We start from the raw sequence: 16144 nt of genomic DNA, 5'->3' as shown, positions 1-16144 counted from the left end.
GGACGCGATACCCTAGAGTAGTGGTTCTTAACCTGGGGTACCTGTACCCCTTGGGTACGAAACCTTAAGCCTGGTACGAGACACGATAGCCAGTGCAATGGTAGATACTGTATATTTACCATGAGAAAGCAAAACATGTATATTCCAAATATTTCTCTTACTATAATTGTCTAAATTATTTTATTTCAAGTTAGTGCTGTAAACAATTTTCTTATGTTTTCTATGGTTTCATATACGTTTTCTTGATGTCTCTTACGGTTCGTGTTCGCGTTGTTCCTGACTGAAACATGCTACATGTGCACTGTGCTGTGTGTAGTTGAGTCAATGTGAACAGTGTGAATTGGGTCTGCATTTTTTTTTTTTTTTGTGTTCGAGTTGTTGATAGTATTGAGGTGAGTTACTGGTGAGTGTGTCATTTTTTATTTGTGAAATGTAATTTTTGGATTATCATCTTAATTGTCGCAATATGTTTTTTAGTGTAATATAACTCTAATATTGTCAAGAATAGATGTATAATTGATAAAAGATATATAATTTTGAAGGTACTGTTATGTGCATGAGGAGGAATATAGTGGACTTAGGGATGGCTCGACCAGTGTGAGGGATCGGGGATGAGTTGGTCAAAAAATGGTCTGACTTAGTCAAAAACTGGTATGTGTTGGTCAAAGCATGGCTTGAGTTGGTCAAAATATGGCTTGAACTGGTAAAAAAATTCCTTTGGTAAATAAATGACCTGGATTGGTCAAACAATGGCCTGAGTTGATAAAAAAAATCCCTTGAGTTGGTGAAAAAAATGTCCTGAGAAGGTCAAACTGTCCTGAGTTGGTAAAAAATGGTCTCAGTTGGTAAAAAAATGGCCTTACCCTCCCACAATAACATACACTTGGAGCCATATCTGGGTTAACTGTGTATTGTGTTGGTGGTGATTCGTTATTTTATATCGATTGTAACATGTTGTAACAGTTATAACATCCAGGCCTGCATCTTTCCAGGTAGTATCGGTGTGATCAAGATCTAGTAACTATGTCTAAGAAACGCAAGTGGAACGACGACTACATTCGTTATGGTTTCACCTGTATGACTGAGGCAGATGGAACTCAACGACCACAGTGCATCCTCTGCAGCACAGTCTTTGCAAATGCAAATCTCCAATCATCAAGACTCAATGAACACTTCAACAATCTACACGGAGGCACAGATGCTGGACATGACTTAAAAATCTTGAAGATCAAGCGGGAACGATTTGATCGTAGTGGTACCCTGTCAAAGCTAGGTTTTGTGCCAGTTGAGAAACCTTTGTTGCAAGCATCTTATGAAGTTGCCCTTTTGTGTGCAAAGAAGAAAAAAGCTCACACTATCGCAGAGGAGCTTGTTATACGTTGTGCATTAGAAATGGTAAAACTAGTGTTAGGAAGAGAATCTGAAAAGAAGCTTAAACAGATACCTCTATCAAATGACATTATTCATTCAAGGATTCATGATATGAGTCAAGATGTCTTGCAGCAGGTGATAACAGCCCTGAAAGCTAGTCCTGTCAGAGTGAGTATTCAGCTGGACGAGTCAACTGACGTTAGTTTTTGCAGCCAGTTGATGGCATTTGTTCGGTATATGGAGGAGAAAGAAGTGGTGGAAGAATTCTTATTTTGTATACCTCTGGAAACTACTGCAAAAGCAACTGATGCGTTCAGTCTTGTGAAAGAGTTCTTCTTGGAACATGAAATGGCTCTCAACATGTGTGGTTCAACTTGCACTGATGGAGCCCCTGTCATGCTTGGAAATAAATCAGGCTTTGCTACCCTAGTGAAAAAAAGAGGTTCCCCATGTAACTGTCACTCACTGTGTGTTGCATCGTCATGCACTTGCTACAAAGACGCTGCCAGAAAAATTGAAGACTTTTATCAGTTGTTGTGCGTGCTGTAAATTTCTTCAGAGGACGGGCAGTGAATCACCGTCGTTTTGCATCTTTTTGTGAAGAAATTGGAGCTGAGCACAGTGTTCTTCTTTACCACACAGAAGTGAGGTGGCTTTCCCGTGGCAGGGTACTTACATGTGTATTTGAACTTCATGAAGAAATTATGCAATTTCTTTTAATCAAGGCAGTGATATTGCTGACTATTTTGAATTGAAAACAGGGAGTTCATTTTGTCTCTGGCATATCTGGCAGATATATTCATGCACCTCAAGGAACTGAATATCTCTACGCAAGGAACAGCGATGAATATGATAACTGCCTGAGAAAAGTTACCTGCCCTCACCAAGAAACTTCCAATGTGGATAAAGCGCATTGAAACTGGAAATTTTGCAAACTTCCCTTCTCTTGATGAGGCTGCTAGTGCTGAAGAAGAGCTACCCATCCTGAGTGAAGTAAAAGAACATTTGCAAGAACTGATTCAGTACTTCCAAGAGTATTTTCACCTTGAAGAAGGTTCTGTGGCACAAAGATGGATACGGGATCCATTTCTTTTCAACCTTGATTCCATGGATGATAATGATATCATGAAAGATGATCTTGTGGATTTGCAGACCAATGACAGAATCCAAATGGAGTTTGAAAAAATGCAACTGGATATGTTTTGGTGTGCACAACTCCAAGCATTCCCACAGTTAGCAAGGAGAGCTTTGGAGGTCCTCGTGCCATTTGCAACTACATACTTATGTGAGGCAGTTTTTTCAATGCTCCTACACATCAAAACAAAAGCCAGAAACCGTTTGGATGCAAGTGATGACATGCGTCTGGCACTTTCAAAGAAAGAACCTCGTTTGAACAATATCATTAACGAGAAACAACAACAAAAGAGCCACTAAAAATGTGTTGGTGTGCACTATGTAGTAATACTCATTATTATTCATTGTATCCTACTAATTGACAATTTTCATTTGAAATAAAAAAAAGGACCTTTCTTCTGTAATTGAACTCTAATAATTTCTCAGCAAGGTTTGTATCACTAATCCTTTTCATATATTTGTATTGTATTTACATTGGATGGGGGTACGAGAAAATTTTCTGACATATCAAGGGGTACGGGCACTGAAAAAGGTTAAGAACCACTGCCCTAGAGCAATCAACTTCGACCATCCAGAGTTCTGCCCCGTGAAGCTGCCACCTCTGCCAGCGGCATTGTAGGCATCCTCCCACAGGTGGTAGGTGAGGAGGAATGCCACTCCTAATGGGAGTGACCACCTCGGCCACCTACCTTTCTTCGCTTCTTTCCTCTGAAGGACTTGATCCCTTTTTGACCTTCGGATGGAAAGGACTGCTTAGACACCTTAGAAGGTCCGGAGGACCTAGAAGTTGACGGGTGAGAAGAGGAAGGTTCTTGATGAGTCCTAGATGACTGGGAAGGTCTACCATAGGGCCTCTATGTCATGGCCCTATCGAGGAGAGAATAATTCGACGATTTTCTCCATCGCCCAGCAGCCCTCTCTATCTCTTCTGGAACGATGAGAGAAGAACCCTCAAGGGTGGAGTTCCTCAACCGGGAGACTTCCATCTTCGGCACCTACTTATGGAATTTCCTGATGACAGTACTGTATCCCTTCTCTTGAGTATGGCATTCGCCCACAGGTTGAGAACATGGTGGAACAGGAACTCAAGATTCCAGGTACCTGACAACAGGAAAGACTTCAAGGTCTTCCTGGCAGACTCCTTTAAAAGATTGTGGGAACGGACCATAAAGCCCAAGGATCCCAGCCATAGATGAAGCCACGAAGCAGCCTGCACTGCGTACTTCGCGCCTCTCTCTATGTTCAGGAGCTCAACTGCCGAGAGGGAGGCACTCAGAGAGGAAAGGGTTTGAGTCGAGAGACCCTTCGTTAGAGACTCTACTGAGGGACATGGTGGAATGAGGTTCCCCTTCTATCTCATAATACTCCCTTTGTAAAAACAAAAGGAAGTGGAAGGGACCGAGAGGAGGAACCTGCCATCAAGAAATTAAAAGTTCCAGCTATCTAGGAGATAGCTTTCCTTTCGGCAGCTGTCATACCCTTATACTATGCAAAGCGGCCCTGGACCTGGAAGGCTTCTGGGTCTCAAATATTTAATTGAGAACCATATCCTTCCCCTCCTGTGTGGTGGAACCAGGGGTAGACAGCCTATTGCTGGCCTTCATGCAAGCGAGGACCTGCCAAAAGGTGTGCTCCGAGTCACGTCTTTCTTGTTTAGAGTGGTAGTTCAGACTGGCCGCCTTTGGGAGACTCTCGTCATAGGAATCCATGGGGTCATCCACCACCAGGGTCACATCCAGTCTGGGGTAGGTTAGGGTCGTCAACTGTATCCATAGAGGGACCTTCTCTGTGCCTCTGCAGCGTTCTTGGTTTTTGTCTTGGTGTCCTTCGATTCCCTACGCACAGGACGTTCCTCCGCAGTCTTAGGAGGGGGAACTTGCAAGGTCTTCGAGGCACCTGAAGAGGCTTTGGCAGCAGGAGCTGAAGACTCCTCCTTTGGAAGAAGTAAAGAAATCAGACGCTGGTCAGGAGGCACTACCCTGGGCGAGCTTAAGTCCCTACTCGTCCTCCTTTTCTGTCTCTTGGTCATGGTTTCCCTTGCCTTCACTGGAGTAAAGGGTAGGTTGGCCATGTAGGAGTCAGAAGCCTGAGGACCTTCTGCACGCGATCGGGATAGAGGTGATCTGCGAGCCTTGTCTGACGTTGATCTCCTACAAGGTAGTGAGAAAAGTACTCACCCATGCAGGAAGTTCTGTTCCCCTAGGCAAGCCCTGGGCTTCTCTTGGAGGTCTAGGAGAAGAACATCCCTTGGGGGGGAGGGACTCTAGGAGGAGCTTCAGTCGATGCAGGGGAGAGTCTCTGAGACAGAGGAACACGCTCTCTGGATGGACGTTCCGGAATAATAAGAACGTTAGCGAACCTATTAGGCGGCTCCTTGAAACCCTCTGGAAAGGGTGTCGGCCTGCCACTGGAGGTGGAAGAAGCTGAAGGCTGCAGCGAAGGTGATGGTACCACACTTACTCGCGGTTCCAACACATCTGTTTGTGAATTGCGAGTTTCACGCGTCAAAGGACGCGATTCATGAGCAGAAGTGCTCGCAACAGGAGCACTAGGAGCCACACAGGAATTGGAAGGTCTAACACTTTCATGCTACCTCAGAGAAGCACCTACGTCCGACGAAGTCGGCAGAGGAGGCCCCTGAGTAGGAGCAACTTTTGTCGTTGGAGAATGTGTCGCAGCAGGACGCGTTTCTAAGCGTCGCAAAGGCGAGCGCTTTGCTAATTCTCCCCAGGCAGTAAAAGACGCTGGGGGTTTAGCTGGACGCCTGTCTGAAAAGTGGTCATTCTTATGATCAGCTTCGTCCCAAAATCGTATGGAAGAAGGTAGGTTTAACAGCCTACGCGCTGATGGACTGCGCGAGCGTCTACCTCTACCTCTAGGCGAGGAACGTCTAGACCTTGATCGCAAACGCACGATTCGTGATCATGAACGGGAGCGACTAGCTCGCGAACGTGAGCGTCTGCCTCGCAAACGTAAACGTCGCTCTCATGAACGGTACCCTCGCAAGCGTCAACACCGCCCTCGTAAACAGGAGCATCATTCTCGCGAGCAAGAGCACCGTTCTCGTGATCTAGATCGTAGAGACCTAGAAAGTGAACGTCTGGACCTGGGTCTAGACTGTGCTCAGGATCCTGCAGAATGCAACCGTGAAACTTCTCCTCGTAAAGAGGAACGTCTCCAAGGAAAGCGTCGAGACCAGCGGTCTCGTGAGCGCGAAGATCTAGAGCATGAACGCCTTCTAGAAGAAGTGTGTTCAGATCTGACAGTTTACTTGTGAACCTAAGTTCTGGAGAGAAGAGGAGAGGCCTTTCAGACCCACTGGTTTTGCTATGGCACACCCCTAGCTCCTCTCCCAGACAGCCGTAAGCGAGCACAAACCACGCCCATCGGGGCGGAGCAACCAGAGACATGCAAGTTGACAGGAACCAAACCGCCATATTTGAAGTTGCAAGTTGCTATGAAGTATATCTGTACTTACCATTCCATTTTCCTGTTGTGAGATTTACTTGAGATTGCAAATTACTACAAGTAGTAACTCAGAGTTCCAATTTGTGAATTTTAACATTTTCCATTCCTCTTTATATTCTAAGATAATATAATGTGACAGTAGTTCACCTCCCCTTTCCAAGATATTCCTATCTCGTTACCTAAAAGTTGCCTCTCCTCTAAATGCAAGGAAAAGAGTCTAAGTATATCTTAAAGAAATTTATGAATAATTGAAGAATGTTATGGTTGGCCTTCAAAAACATGTAAGCTGTTGACTTTTGTATGTAATTACTTTACAAATCCTTTATTTCCTCCAGAATGGTCTCCTCGGTTACGGGGGTAGGGTCGGAGGGTGAACTAGACCCTGGGTCTGAAAGGCCTCGCCTCTTCTCTCCAGAACTTAGGTTCACAAGTAAACTGTCAGTTCTAGAGAGAGAGGCTTCAGCCTTTCAGACCCACTGGTTTTGCTCACCCGATACTTCAGGGGGCATGAAGCTGAAGTCCTGCAACGACTGCATCGAAAGCTCCCTGTAGACCGAGGAGAGCACAAAATGACCCAAATACAGAGCTGCTTTTCAAATTCATTCTAGTCATTATCTCTTGCAGCGTAACTCCATTATACATCATCCTTGAAGCTGCTTGACCTCTGATAGAGTGGAAATTGGTGGAGTGTTTTCTGGCATTGGGATCAGCTCTGAAAATACAGTCCCTGAATACCTGCCTCATCTTTGGAAGGGACATGATCTTGAAGTTTTCATCCAGCCAAATAAGGTCTTCCCTATCTATGTTCCTTTCTGCACAGATTTTATTTGTGTACTCCAGATAAAAGTTTAATTGTCTAACTGGACAAATTTTTGGCTTGGTAGGATGACACCTAAAGCTGAATTCAATAGGGGTGTAATTGTTTCTCTGATTCTTGGCCATGAAGGAAGGGTGGTTCCTTAACACGATGGTTTCTGGCGTGAAAGTGCTCCTGGAGATACATAGATGATTAAATTGGTTAGCTCTCAATGGGCAAGCCAAAGCTACAAGGAATAAGGTCTTCTGAATCGTGAGCCGCATAGAATCATCTCTTGTAGTGTTGAGGAAGGAAACCACTTTATCAAGATCCCAGCCTGGAAATTGATGAGAATTGCTGGGTCTTCTTCTATTTACTCCATCAAGCATAGCTTTAATATACTTGTCTTCTGCTAGACAATAATTGGGAAAGTATCCCTTCAAAACCGGTCCAAGAGCAGCTCGGTATCCTTTTAGTGTGTTGTATGCTAGGCCCTTGTCTATTAATTCGTTAAAATAGAGTAGCACTGATAAAAGAGGGAACTTGTCGTTACTTCCATATTTATTGTGTATGAACTCTTTAAAGCTACTGAAGAGATTTTGGTACTCGGCCATGGAGCTGTCTCGTAAATTGGAAGTAATTTTGTTGCATATCTCTGGAGGAAATATGGAAGGTAGTTGACCTTTTATATTCTGAAGGCCATCAAATTTAAGTGGTGTTGCGCTAAGGGTAAGGTACAGTCCATATGAAGTATCTGGCAGCCTTCTGCTTTGACTTTGTACTTCCGGTATTCCTTGGAGACTGTCTTGACTAGGGGAATCCATGGTTCCATTTCCTGGGAAAGTGCAGAAGAGCATGTTGTTATTACATTCGTTATATATCTTAAAAGCAACTTTACGCAGTAAGAAGCCTGGGGGGAAAGCATAAAGCGGAGAAGAACCTTCCCAGCTAATGTGAAGAGCATTATTACTGATTGCTTTTGTGTTGGGTACGGAAGAACAAAATCTTAAACATTTAGAATTAAAGCCATTGGTGAAAAGGTCTATTTCAGGAGAGAAATTCATATCTGTGCAAATTAAATTGAATAGATTATTGTCAAGAGTGGCTTCTGGATGTATGGAACCAAAGTCTCTCGATAGGGAATCAGCCATCACATTGCTTTTCCCTTTAATCCATTTAGTTTGAATGTCTATGTTGTATTTTCCTTTGATGTTTAGTAACACTTTGATGGCCTCCTGGGTCGATTTGTTCCTAATACTACCATGTTTTTTTACCCAGCAGTTTGTTACTTGTGAATTTATGTGAATTAGTACTACTTTGTTTCTTAGTTTGTCTCTGAAGTGTTTTATACAGTAAATGCATGCAAGTAATTCTCTAATGTTAATGTACAGAGTATTCTCATTTTGTAGCCATGTATTATTAGTTGAGAGTATGCCATGTTCTCCTACTAATGCTCGCTTTGACTTCTTCTTTTGTCGTCTCTCAAACCTTTCCCACTGGGAGGCAGACCACTCCCGACACTCATTACACTTATTACCACCATCATACCGTTGACCCCTGAAGCCGGAACAAAGGATGTGGCGGTCGGTGTCCACAGCCGACATGAAAGTAACACAGGGCCAACCTTCAAATCCAGTCCAGGTACGCATGGTCAGCAGAAGTCAACACAAATATGTTATTTTTATAATAAAATAAATTTTTGAATATACTTACCCGCTGGTTATATAAGAATGGCTAAAGTCCCTAATTGCCTCGCCAGGAAATTCAAAATCTCGCGCGGCTATTGCAGATATGCCACGTGTACACTAGCGCCCTCGCAGTACTACAGGTAGAACTATACCCAACTAGAGGGGAGGGGAGGGTGGGTTTTTAACATATACAGTACAACCAGCGGGTAAGTATATTCAAACATTTATTTTATTATGAAAAATTATATTTTCAATTTAAAATAAATTTTTGAATATACTTACCCGGTGAATATATATATAGCTTACGTCTCCGACGGTCGACAGATTCCAAAAACTCGCGAGCGATCGCCATGATGGTTGCTGGGTGTGCCCACCAGCGCCGACTATCGGCCAGATACCCCATATATTTCTCCATAGTTTCTCGCTCACAGTCTTGTGCAACGTCCACTCCATGGAGATGACTTGTCCTCTTCTGCTGAGGCAGTCCGCTAAGACATTCATTTCTCCTTGCACGAATCTCGTCAAAAGAGATGTTTCTTGCCTTATATGGAGGTTCTTCTGATCCGTGGACCAAAGACCCGAGCATTCCAGATTGTCCAGTGGCGCTCCCCAACCCAAATCCTATGCATCTGAAAACAACACATGGTTTGGGTTCTTGATCGCAAGAGAAAGACCTTCTCGAAGTCTGACGTTGCTGTCCCACCAAGTCAGACATGTCTTGACTGAGTTGGAGATTGGGATAGAGATACTCTCTAAGCCCTTCTCCTTGTTCCAATGGTTTAGGTAAAATTGGAGAGGGCAAAGGTTGAGTCTCCCCAGAGAGATAAACTGCTCCAGCGATGAAAGAGTTACCACGAGGCTCGTTCAAACTTTTACTGAGCAACTGTTTTTCTCTTGCAAGTGACGGACTTTTAACAGAGCTTGTTCCATTCTTGTGGGAGACAAAAAAGCCTGAAAAATTCGACACTGTATCTCCATCCCCAAATAAAGAAGTCTGGGATGGAGTAAGTTACGACTTCTCTACGTTCACTATGAGACCTAGCTCCTTGGTTAGGTCTAATGTCCATTTGAGGTTCTCCAGACAGTGATTTAAAGACGATGCCCTGATTAGCCAGTCGTCGAAATAAAGGGAGGCTCTGATCCCTGAAAAATGTAGAAAGCTTGCTACATTTCGCATGAGCCTTGTAAAAACAAGAGAAGCAGGACTGAGGCCGAAGCATAGTGCTCGGAATTGGTACACTACCTTCCCGTCCACAAACCTCAGATATTGTTGAAAATTTGGATGAATCGGGATGAGGAAGTATGCATCCTGAAGGTCGAGAGAGACCATCCAGTCGCCTTCCCTTACTGCTGCCAAGACAGATTTGGTAGTCTCCATCGTGAACTTTGTCTTGACAATGAACACATTGAGTGCACTTACATCTTAAGTACTCCTGCAGTGAACGTGGCTGCCAGTTCATTGGAGCCATCCCTTATGGCCTTGTTCATGCATGACATAATTTGTACAGCAATATCATTGTCCGCTGGAGAGACCTTCTTACTTAAGGCTCCCAGGGACCAATCCAAAAAATTAAATACTTCAAACGCTCGAAAAACTCCTTTAAGGAGATGGTCTAGCTCTGAAGAAGACCATAAAATCTTGGAGCGTCTCATGGCTAGACGACGAGGAGAGTCCACTAGGCTTGAGAAGTCTCCCTGGGCAGAGGCAGGTACTCCCAAGCCGAGAACTTCTCCTGTGTCATACCAGAAGCTCGAGCGAGAAGCTAATTTAGGAGGAAAAGCAAAAGCAGACTTTTCTAAACTTCTCCTGGATTCCAACCAGTCTCCCAGTAAGCGCATGGCTCTCTTGGAAGAACGAGAGAGAACTGACTTCGCATATGTAGGATTCGAAGAAAGTCATGCCAAGAGTAAACTCAGACGGCGGAGAACGTGGAGCAGCCGTTACAAAATGAGTAGGAAAAAATTTCCCTAAAGAAATTCATAATTTTTTTTTTTTTAAACAAGGAATTGTTGGACAACCCTAGGTTCCTCCTCTTCTGAATGAATCCCCAAAGGTACATTAGTTGAAAGGGGGTCATCAACTTCTTCAGAAGGCACATCATCTGATAAATCTAAAGTCTTGCGAGAAGGAGATTTATATTCAGAATGACGTGAAGGTAAAGCCTGACAGGCTACATCAACTTGTATATGAACAGAAGTTAAAGTTGGAGGGTCGATGTCACGTTGTGACTGCAGAGAATGTTATTCTACTACACGTCGTGACTGAAGTGACTGACGTTCAACGTCACGTAGAAACAGCGGTGACTGCTGTTCGATGCTATATCGTGACTTCGGTGACTGACGCTCGACGTCACGTCGTGTCTACGGTGTTTGCCGCTTAACGTCACGTCGTGTCTGCGGTGTCTACAGCTTAACGTCACGTTGTGACTGCGGTGGCTGACGTTCAAAGTCTCGGCGGAACTGCAGTGACTGCTGATCAAAGTTATGACTCGACTTAACTGACTGTCGATCAAAGTTACATCGAGATTTATGCTCTGCATCTCGTTTAACAGCAAAGCTGACACTAGGGATAACGTCAGCGTGACGTAACAAATCTCGTTTAGAAGGTTGAAGACCTGAATCACGTATTCCAGAACTGTGACGTACAACAAGCAAAGGATCCTTTCGCACAGGAACAAGATCGTAAGCTTACATTAAAGAAGAAAGCTTTAACTGCATATCTTGCCTTCGGATCAACCGCACTCGGAATAGATCGTGACGTCGGTAACGTCTGTACATGAACGTCATCGCTATGAATGGGACTCCCATGATGACTACAGCTAGGACGTTGATCTTGTTCTGAAGGAACTAATTTACGTTTCAACGGTCTCGAAACCTTATGCCAAGATTTTTTAAAAAACGAGTCATCGGGAGACGAGGAGAACTTAGTCTCTCCTGTCTTATGGTAAGGACGTGCTTGAGGAGCAACGTCTGATACCTTTGAGGGAACGTCTGTTCGTTGGTTAAAGCCACTCGCTCCCTTAGGTCCTACGACATTCCTTCTCCCAGGGGTAGGGGAGCCTGAAAGAGGTCTCGGACTAGGCAAGCGACAAGCATGAACAGACGAACCCTCCACAACACTGAACATGTTTTTCGCACTTTCTTCACTGACACTTGCATTTTTTAACAATTTCACATTAGATATAAATAAAGCTGATTTCTATCTGAAGCAAGCAATTCTCCCTTAAATCAAAAGGTTAGAATTGCGAAGTATGTCTTATAATGTAAGCTCATTAGTACATAATGTATCACACATGCAAAAATTAATAAACATACATATATATAGAATAAAATGGAAATATATAAAGTCAAAAAGATCAGTGACTTGGAAGGAGACTAAAAAACTAGATCGCTAAGGACTACGTTTTCAATCTCTCACTGTACAGTGCCTTGGGATAAGAACAAAAACTAGAACGTGAAGGACTACGTTTTATCCTCTCTCTCTCTCTCTCCCTGTACAGAGACTTAGGACGAGAGTAAATATCTGAATCGAGAAGAACAACGTTACTCACTCCCAAACTCCCTGTATAGAGACTTGGGATGAGAATAAAGATATCTCTCTCTCTCTCTCTCTCTCTCTCTCTCTCTCTCTCTCTCTCTCTCTCTCTCTCTCTCTCTCTCTCTGTCACACACAAGAGAATGGCTCTCTCACTCTTCGTCAATAAAAGGTTATTTGACTAAAGGAAAATACTAAAAGGACTAAGAAATTGAAAATTAACATGTTCCTTTTAATTAGTATTTAAAAAACTTTAGTTTGTAAGAAGAATGAACAAAACGTCAAAATCGATAAACTCTTTCTGCAAAGTGAAAACGTGATACTCTCTTTCTCTAACGTAACGATAGAGTGCAAACTGCGTAGCATAAATAAACTAAACGTTAGTTCATCTTTGAAAACAGCACGAAGACTATTCAAAGAATAAATTTTAAAAGACAAATCACTTAAAATATTTTCTAAAAATATTCATCTCATCAATATAAACAAATATAAAATATAAAAGTTGAATGGGCTCAACGTTGTTTAACTTCGTTTTCCAAGTCAGTACCGCCTACAAAGAATAGGCATAGGTCGCTTATAAAAGAAAATATGACAAATTCGAAGATAATTTGTATTTTTCCTAACCATACAAACCTTAGCTATTTACAATAGGGTTACCTTTTAGCGTAGCTGAAATGGCGAGCCATTAGAATTTAACGAGGGTGTATTACCCGCGCGCTAGTTAGCGGGGGGTAGGGGAGTGGTAGCTAGCTACCCCTCCTCCCCCTCACACACAGGTGAATACTCACTTTCACTTAGAGGTAGGACTTGTCTTGGGGGACAGGGCTGGCGGGCAAATATGTGTAAATAGCTAAGGTTTGTATGGTTAGGAAAAATACAAATTATCTTCGAATTTGTCATTTGTTCCGTAACCGGAATACAAACCACGCTATTTACAATAGGGTGACTTACCCCTTAGGAAGGGTGGAAAGTCCCCAGCCATACTGGCTTTGGCTTTACCCGGGGACTCAGAATCCGAGTGAGTCGCACTCGAGAAAAGGAGTCCCTGCACCTCACAAGTTCCTTGCTCCGCAAGGAACCATGTGGCCTACGTAAGCTTGTGTGTGAAGGAAGAAGTGTGACCCGTCCTAGGCAGTTGACCTGGAGTTCCAAAAGGAACCCTGGGTTAGGACGTTCCCAATACCACCTCGTCAGGGTATGGGGGACGCGACAGTATTGACTCAATACCCGGAACACAAGGAAGCATGGTTTACCTGCAGAGGTTCGAGGTCAGCTATGCAGAGACCAGGATGCTGCTTCCCCGTAGAGGGGATGATGAAGAAAGAAGTAAGGGCCAGACATACTTCTTTCGTTCATGCAGACTAAAACCTGATAACAATGCCCTCAACCTTCTGCTACCTGTCCAAAAAGGAGCCTGAGGTTAGACCAGCTGTTGTGTAGCCACCACAGAGCGATAGAAAACGTATCGAGACTCCTGTGGGTCACGCCCTGCAGGAAGCGGGCTGCGAAGGTCATTAGACGCTTCCAGACTCCAGCTTGTAGCACCTGCGTCACAGAGTAGTATTACTCGAAGGCGAAGGACGTTGCGATGTATCCAACATCGTGCTGTAGGGCGACGTGACGGGGGAGGGTCTGGAGACAGGTCGAGATGAATGTCCTTGAGTCCGGGCTGAAGAGGTATATTGGTGACTCTCCCCCATGTCCTCCTAGTGTTCCCAAATCGGCTGCAACTGAGGACAAACTGCAGCTGTTCCCAGCGCTAACCTCTCGATTCCTTTACTGGCAAGAAAGAGAAGGTCTTGGGACATCAGACACAGAATGGAGACTCGAAATCTTGAATGAATCGGACCAAAGGGCCGGGACCCTCAGATTCTGAGTCTAGCCAACAACTCAGGAGCGAGCCTGAATGTTGCCTTCCCCTCTTCCTTAGAAAGGGGGGAGTAGTAAGAGACCAAGAAGATTGTTTACACACTGGCCGTGGCCAGAGTGAGCAGAAGACCCAAGGCGGAATACAATCCGAGGCCTGTCGTAAAAGGGTCTTGAGAAGATCTCTTAAAGGACTAAAAGTCCGAGCCATGCTCAAAGTTGGAGGTCTTCCTCCGACTAGGGCAGGGACGATCGTAGCTTCGCATGAGCGAGGATAGACCCAGCGGGCAGGAAAAAGTTATTCCTTTAAGCCTGAAGGTCAGGGAAAGGCTGAGCGACAGGCTTCATTGCCGAGAGCGGAAAGGAGTTTCCTCCCGTCGAAAGGCAATAAGACCGTTATTGCTGGAGAAGAGGCCTCAAGGGAAGAGGTATATCTCCCACGGCACCAACCACCTTAGACTCTTCACTTTGCCTGGGAGACCCCTGTGGATGACTATCGCAGATGACGCGACCTCCGTACCGCGACTGTAGCGGGTTGTCTCTTCTTGAGGAGGAAGCGTAGTGTCTCCAGGCATGAAGCCGAAGCGACGCCCCAGTTCGGGAGAGATGTCGCAGTGTGGTTGCTTGAGTAGTCTGCGCCGTGGGAGAAGCTCTTCCGGGAGTTTCGTCAGGGGAAGCAGAGGGTCCAGAAACCATTCTGCCCATAGTCCCAGTGGAGCTCTCCCATTGAAAGGTTGACAGACAACCTGGTCTTGTTGAGACCCATTGTCCACAGACAAAAAGGAGGGAAGACGCAGGCGTCGAAGTTGTCCCACCATCACCGGAATGCATCTTGCCAGAGTCTCGGGGTCTGAGACTGGGGGGAAGAATAGCGGAAGCTTGAGGTTCCAAGCTGTCGCGATCAGGTCCCCCAGACCAGCACTTGCTGGTTACCCAAAGTCAAAGACCCCCAGGTACACTCTCTCTACGAGGCTCTGCTCGGATAGCCTGAGAGAAACATTCCCCTGCCTGGAATGAGAGAGCCGATGGTGGTATTGAGAGAATCTCAATCATCCCGGTATCTCTACTGCAAGATGTGAAGGTGTGAAAATGCGTCCCCTGCTGGTTAGAATGAAGTCGACGCGCAACGGGGCGACTCGGCAGGAGCTGTAGGATCTGAAGAGGGGCCAGACTAAGGCCCCTAAGCCTGCCTGAATGATGGAGAGGTATCCTTCAGGTCTTGACCATAGGCCTGGACCGGAACATGCCCCCCCCCCCCCTTTCCTTTGACGAGTCCGAGAACCGCATCAAGAGTGTGGGGAAAGGACGAGAATATCCACTACCATCAAGAGGCTCCATAGGTCAACACCCATTGCAGGTCTAATAGTTCCGCTGGTCCCATAGGGCCAGGGAGTCCGGTTAAACATTGCCTGAAGCCACCGGAACTTGGATCGCCCCACATGGAACTTATCCTGAGGCGACCGTTCGGACTATAGACGGGTCAAAGAGGAAAGGAGAACTAGGAAACGTTCCAGGGTAGGGCTGAAAGCTCTGCTTGACTGAGAACAGGTACTGCGACTCTCCTCAGTCTTGCCACAGTCAACCGAAAGGAAGGCTCGGAGGATGTGGTAACAGAATCTGGCGTCCCCAGGTGGTCACCCATCCAAGTACCAACGTTGCTTAACCTCGCTGGACGGACGAGAAGCGGGGTTTCCAACGTGGTAAGGCCGTTGACTCAATATCATGGCCAGATACTCCAGATGTTGAGGCAGAGGAAGAGAAGGCTCCAAGCAAAATACCATGAGCCCACACTCATGGTAAGCATCTGGAAGCTTGTCCCGGCGCTGAAGAAGGTCGAAACACGAGCCTACCGGAGTTGACCAGCCCTCCAAACAGCAGAGGAGGCGGAAGCCTGCACCTGAGCGGCCAAGAGGAAGGCAGGGAGAGTTCTCTGGGGAAACAAACCTGCTATGCCACGGCAGGATAGCCATACTGCATCATAAGCAGGAATACTTGCAGTCTAGGCTGAATCCGACGAGCACCCTGGAAGATGGATGGAATGGAAACTGAAAGTACCCGTCCTTCCGATCCAGGGTTTAAGGAGTCCTGTCGCCTCGTTACCAGTCTGATCGATTCTGCTGGTCTACGCTGGCCGAAGTTTGTTCGACAAACTTGATCAGGGCTGAGAGGTCGACTATGGACATCCCCTCTCAGATCCTTCCTTACAAGAAAGGATCGACTGAGGGGGCCGAGGGTGAAGCCGTCGATGATCCTAAGGAAGACCTTCGCCTAAGGTATGGATCATTC

General features: G+C 45.3%; 1 protein-coding gene and 1 pseudogene across 5 annotated transcripts in view; one reads left to right on the top strand and one right to left on the bottom strand.

Moving 5' to 3' along the window:
• Ugalt (UDP-galactose transporter) overlaps positions 1–16144 on the bottom strand; it is a 319869-nt gene that overhangs the window by 273228 nt on the left and 30497 nt on the right. The gene's annotated exons all lie outside the window — the stretch shown is intronic.
• Positions 1024–2805, top strand: LOC137620715 (protein FAM200C-like; annotated as a pseudogene).

The sequence above is a fragment of the Palaemon carinicauda genome, chromosome 1, assembly GCF_036898095.1.
Source record: "Palaemon carinicauda isolate YSFRI2023 chromosome 1, ASM3689809v2, whole genome shotgun sequence".
NCBI classification, from domain to species: Eukaryota; Metazoa; Arthropoda; class Malacostraca; order Decapoda; family Palaemonidae; genus Palaemon; species Palaemon carinicauda.
The sequence above is the reverse complement of the archived record's forward strand: the minus strand, read 5'-3'. Positions and strand labels throughout refer to the sequence as shown.